The sequence below is a fragment of the Panthera onca genome, chromosome A1 (assembly GCF_046562875.1).
Source record: "Panthera onca isolate mPanOnc1 chromosome A1, mPanOnc1 haplotype 2, whole genome shotgun sequence".
Taxonomy (NCBI): domain Eukaryota; kingdom Metazoa; phylum Chordata; class Mammalia; order Carnivora; family Felidae; genus Panthera; species Panthera onca.
Window position 1 is genome coordinate 186,176,141 of NC_138339.1, and position 6,366 is coordinate 186,182,506.

The following is a 6,366-nucleotide window of genomic DNA, read 5'->3' on the forward strand; positions in this document are numbered from 1 at the left end:
ATTCTTCCCAGACATATCGATCACCTTAAAAATTGTTGGTAGTTGTGAGTATTGCAAATTTTCAAGCTCAAACCATTGCCACAAGTCAGAAACTTTGAGATAGGGTCATCAATGTATGTTTTCACAAACTTAAAGGTGATTCTGTTACATACATGTTGCAGATTGAGGACCACAAAGCAATACCATAGGAAGGCTCTGAGTCATTGAATGACTGTTTATAGCAAAGGGCAGCATATCATTGTCTGCAAGGTTTAAGGTAGTTAAATATTTTAGGCTCTTCTTGTTCTTTTCCTCTCCCCTCTTCTTTGCCTCTTCTTCCCCTTCCTCTTGCTTTTTCTCTTCCTCTAATAGTCAGTTTAAATTAAAAAAAAAAAAACACATGAGCATACACACAGGTTGTATAAAAATAGGCTGGTATAGAGTAAAATGGCTAAGGTGACCTTGGGCTGATTACACAAGAGAGAAAAATAAATGTCTATGTTTTTTTTTTTTTTTTTTTTTCAACGTTTTTTATTTATTTTTGGGACAGAGAGAGACAGAGCATGAACGGGGGAGGGGCAGAGAGAGAGGGAGACACAGAATCGGAAACAGGCTCCAGGCTCCGAGCCATCAGCCCAGAGCCTGACGCGGGGCTCGAACTCACGGACCGCGAGATCGTGACCTGGCTGAAGTCGGACGCTTAACCGACTGCGCCACCCAGGCGCCCCTAAATGTCTATGTTTTTTAAAGTACTATCTTTTTAGATCTTTTTGTTACTGCAGACTAAAAATTCATCCACTTTGTATGTGTGTTTAGTCCATTTATATTTATGGCTCTGCTTAGTCCACTGATTCCAACCACAGCAAAGTGCTCCATGCTATGCCCTTTTGCCTGTGTTCTCTCCAGGCATGAATACAGATCAATTCCAACTCTCTAATACCACATAATATACAATCTTCTACATGCTCCCTATAGAACTGTGTAGAAATTTCTTTGGTTAATATATGAATGTTTGGATCATATATTCATTTGACTAGGTTTTGCCGTATTGATCTCCAGACTAATTGTGCTAGTTCACCATCACACCGGAAGTATGGGGATGTTCCATACCTCCCATACCTCCATCTTTAGCATTACCCAGTTTTCTCAGGTATGCCTATCCAAAAAGGCGTAAAGAGATATTTTATTGTTTTACTTTCTAGGTGCCTACAAACCAAAATTAATCAATGTCTTCCATTTATTTAAAAACATTTAAGATGTATTATTTGTAATTCCTACTGTATGTGAAAAATAGGCAATTATCCTTGAAATATATTTTTAAATTATATTTGAATGTGTTTTAAATGCATATGCAGACATGAACTAATAAGTTGAAAGAAAAATAGAGGTACACAAATATATACTGCAATACATAAGCATATGACTGCAAACGAGAAATGGTAATTTTAAGGGAACATATTTGAGAACAAGGTATGCTGTGAGAATGTTGTAGCAAATGTGGATATTGAACTTGACAATATTTACATGCATCATTATTTTATTTATTTCTATTATTGATGGCATAATAGCCCAGTGAAAGAGCATACCATTATTTATATTACCACTCCCTAATTGTCAAATATTTGTTTTAGTTCTAATTTTTGCTAATATAAGGCAGTGTATAGAAGGATGAATCAACCTTATAATTAAACCTGTCTACATAATCATAACTATATTTTTTGGAAAAACTAATGGAAGTAGTTTTATCGGGGCAAATTGTACAAACATTTTTATTTTTTTTTATTTTTTTTTATTTTTTTAACGTTTATTTATTTTTGAGACAGAGAGAGACAGAGCATGAACAGGGGAGGGGCAGAGAGAGAGGGAGACACAGAATCTGAAATGGGCTCCAGGCTCTGAGCTGTCAGCACAGAGCCCGAGGCGGGGCTCGAACCCACGGACCGTGAGATCATGACCTGAGCCGAAGTCGGACGCTTAACCGACTGAGCCACACAGGCGCCCCTGTACAAACATTTTTAAATGCTCCGATCCATGCCACAAAATTGTTTTTGAAAGTATTACAACTTCTACTTTCATAAGCATCAAGTTAATATTTTCACTAATACATATATTTTAAATATATATTTTTAAAGTTTATTTTTTAATTAAAAAATTTTAATGTTTATTTTTGGGAGAGAGAGAGACAGAACATGAGTGAGGGAGGAGCAGAGGGAGAGAGAGAGGGGGAGATACAGAATCTGAAACGGGCTCCAGGCTCTGAGCTGTCAGCACAGAACCTAGAGCCAGGTGGGGGTGGGGGCTTGAACTCAGAATGGTGAGATTGTGACCTAGGCTGAAGTCAGAGGTTTAAGCCACTGAGCCACCCAGACGCCCCTATTTATTTATTTTTGAAAGAGACAGAGACAGGGTGAGAGGATGAGCAGCAGAGAGAGGGTGAAAAAGAGAATCCCAAGCAGGCTCTGCACTGGCAGCACAGAGCCAGATGGGGGGCTGGAACTCACCATGAGATCGTGACCTAAGCTGAAACCAAGAGTTGGAAGTTTAACCAACTGAACCACCCCAGATGCCCCGTTTACTAATACATATATTTTAAAGGGATTAAAAATAAACTAAAAAAGGGGATTTATACTGCTTTTACTTTCACTTAATTTTTACTTTTAAATATTTTTCACATTTCGTACATGCAAAATATAGATAATATATATGGCAACTAAAAATAATACCATTAAGAAAAGTTTCAGTCTTCAATGACTACATTCATACCTTGAAAATTGAACTTATTTTTGAGATCCACTGGGTGTTCCTTGTTTTGCTATCTAAAGGTCTTGAATTTTTTACACATCATTTTCTTTCATTTATTTCTATATATATTGTATATATGTGTATATACATTTATTTCCATATGTATTGTATACACGTGTATATACATTAAGACATATATGTATATACATATATATTTCATTATATTTTATAACATATTTTTCATTTTGCTAGTTTTTATATGTATATTAAAGGTTTATGCTATGTTTATTATTTGGGGGACTCAATATTATGTTTTTAATTAATTAATTTAGCTATGTTTATTCATTTTAATTGATGCGTAGTATTCCATTCTGGTGATATTCCACAACTTATTCATGATTTTGTGAAGCAATGTTTTCCCAGTTTTCTTATGTAGTTGGAACAATATTATATATGTTGCCTGTTGCATAGGAGAAAGGATTTCTCTAGGGTACATACCTAGTAATAAAATCATCTGGTCGTAGTTTAGATGTAGCAAACTTCCTTCTGACAAGTAACTGGTAACTCTTTAAGAGATTGTAAGCATTATTAGTATTTTTTCAGATCCAGTGTTTTCAGATTCTTTTTAAAAAACTTCATCTTATCAGTTGGTTCTGAGAATTACATATTCTCTGTTTATTGATTTATCCATTGGGACATGGCTATTTCCTTATACAGAATTTCCTCACATCATAGGGTTAGTAATCCATAAGACATGCAGTACCTGATATCTGAAGTCTTAGCAGTTACCATCAATAATAGGCATGTGAATCAAATGCACTGGCTCTTCTTTAACTCAGCTAACTTCATTCTACTACAGAGATAAAAATAAGCAGTGTTAGACTCTTCATTTAAGGTTTTTATTTTATATGCACAGGTGATATACGGATGGATATTGTGTGTGTGTGTGTGTGTGTGTGTGTGTGTGTGTGTGTGTGTGTGTAAGGTGGCTTAGTGGTTAATTTGGGGTCTGTGAAGGTCAGTGCAATGAAGCCTCCTATTTTTATCTACCTTTATGTTGCATTTCAGTGTGGAAAAGACTAAGCAATAGGGAAAAGAAAGGAAGAAAAAAAGAGGAAAATCAAACCCATTAACATTTCAAAAATTTATCCTACTAGATAAATTAAAGTGCTTCAGAATTTTCAGCCACAGAATATCTTGCATCTCTCTAGCAACATAAACCAAATTAAATAGCTATTCCAGCTTCATTTACCCACTATGAATATTTTCAAGGTTAAAAGAACAAACCAGATATATGAAGAATCAGCAAGATCTTGAATGAAGTAACATAAGGGAAAACTAAGGCAATAAGGAGAAAGAAGGAGAGAGAAAGAGTGGAAACAAAGGAGATGTGAGAAGTTAGAGGAAGAGGAAAAAATGTAAACTTTCATCAACAGGAATTAGGATTCCTTTGGGCTTGTGTTTATCTCCCTTCCCAGTCAAGTGTTTCTTTTGGAGAAAATGTTTGCTTTCTTCTTTTGTCCTCTATTCTCTTCACCCCTTTTCCCATTTCTGTAGCCATTATGTAATTTTCATTCACTTACAATTATTCAGCTTTCATCCTCAAATCTGTTTTAGAACAGCTTGTCTAAAAGAGTATGATTTTATTTTTTTTTATTTTTATATTTAAAATAATTTTTTTATGTTTATTTTTGAGAGAGACACAGAGCACAAGTTGGGGAGGGGCAGAGGGAGACACAGAATCTGAAACAGGCTCCAGGCTCCAAGCTGTCAGCACAGAGCCGGACGTGGGGCTTGAACCCACAAATGGTGAGATCATGACCTGAGCCTAAGTCAGACACTTAGCCAACTGAGCCACCCAGGCACCCCTAGAAGAATATGATTTTTAAAGATAACTGCTGTTGCCAAGTGTCTGTCTTCTGTTGTTCTCTTTTTGTTTTGTTTTGTTTTTCATTTCCTATATACAGAAAAAAATAGTCTCAGGGTCAATATAAAAATGAATTTGTATTTGTAGTCAAAGTTTTAGACAAGGAAGGAACACTTTAGAAGGAACACTTACTGAGAAAAAAAGTTACTATTGTAACTACATAATTTGACCAAAGCATAATTTTTGATTACATAATTATCACCAATATTAAAACTATTGGTTAAAACTAAACCTTGTATGTTGAAATAGATTTCTCAACTTTGAAAGTTTCTTTAGGATTAAATATAGGATTAATTTTATTTAAAATTAATAAGATGGCTTTTCCAGCTGGAACCATGGAGGGTGCAGAAGAGAAGGAAAAGGAGATTCCTGCTGTGCTAGAAACCCTTAGGAAAAAGCGAAGGAATTTCAGAGTTGAAGATCAAGCATCTGGGAAGGAAGTTTGCCTAAAAGATGCTTCGAATGGTAAGGAGGAAGTTCATTTATGAAAAAGCTAAGCATTACCACAAGCATATAGGCAGTTATACAAACCTGAGATTCAAATGGCTGGATGGCAAGAAAAACTGGCAACTTCTATGTTCCTGCAGAACTAAATTGGCTTTTGTCATCAGGGTCAAAGGTATCAATGGTGTGAGCCTAAAGTTTCAAAAGGTGTTGCAGCTTCTTTGCCTTCACCAGATGTTCAATGTCACCTTTGTTAAACTTAACAAGGCTTCTGTTAACATGCTAAGGATTGTGTAACCATACATGGGGGTGAGGAGAGTACCCAAACCTGAAGTTGGTGAATGAATTGATGTACAAGTATGGTTATGGCAAAGTCAATAAGAAATGAATTGTCCTGACAGATAACACATCGATTGTTTGATCTCTTGGTAAATATGGCATCATCTGCATGGAGGATCTGAATCACGAGATCTATATTGTTAGAAAATGTTTCAAAGAAGCAAACAACTTTTTATGGCCCTTCAAATTATCATCTCCAGGAGAGAGAATGAAGAAAAAGACCACCCATTCTGTAGAAGGTGGAAATGCTGGCAACAGGGAAGATCAGTTCAATAAACTTATTATAAAGATGAACCAAGGTGTCTACTATGATTACTTTTTGTAATCTGGTCAGTTAATAAATAACCACTTTCAAATTGAAAAAAAATAAATAAAAAGTAAAATTAATAAGATGGACAAATCATTTATCATAGAAGTGATTATTTTATCCACGCATAACCCCAAAGCACCCTGATTTACTCACTTCATTGTAAAGATTCATTGTTTTTGAGATATAAGCATAAGTAAAACATGAGCAGTGTTAGAAATAAACACTGGAATTTTATTGAACATGAATTGCAAGTATTAATTAATGCAAAATACAATGTGCCTTACCTCAAATCCCGGAGTGATGTCTATCCATTCCACCTTAACAATGTCACACAGTGGCACCGTAAAATATTTTCAAGTTTAGAATGATACATTGTAGCCATTAATTCTCATATAAAAACCACATTAAATAAGTCACTCTTCTCATTTTCAGCATGTCACAGGTTTATACAATATTAAATTGCTTGATCATTGAGGGTCAGTATCAGTTCAGTAGTAGAATATGAATAGAAGCCAATGAACACTATTTTGTCTATTGCTTGAATAATTTACTAATGTTGATGTGCCTGTAATAAATATAGTAAGTAGTAACAGTTTATGATCTCTGAGCAATAAGTTATAGAATG

At 35.1% G+C, this 6,366-nt stretch overlaps 1 pseudogene; it reads left to right on the forward strand.

Moving 5' to 3' along the window:
- The first annotated feature begins 4,983 nt into the window (after nucleotides 1-4,983).
- Nucleotides 4,984-5,756, forward strand: LOC132680549 (large ribosomal subunit protein uL30 pseudogene; annotated as a pseudogene).
- Nucleotides 5,757-6,366: the final 610 nt, after the last annotated feature.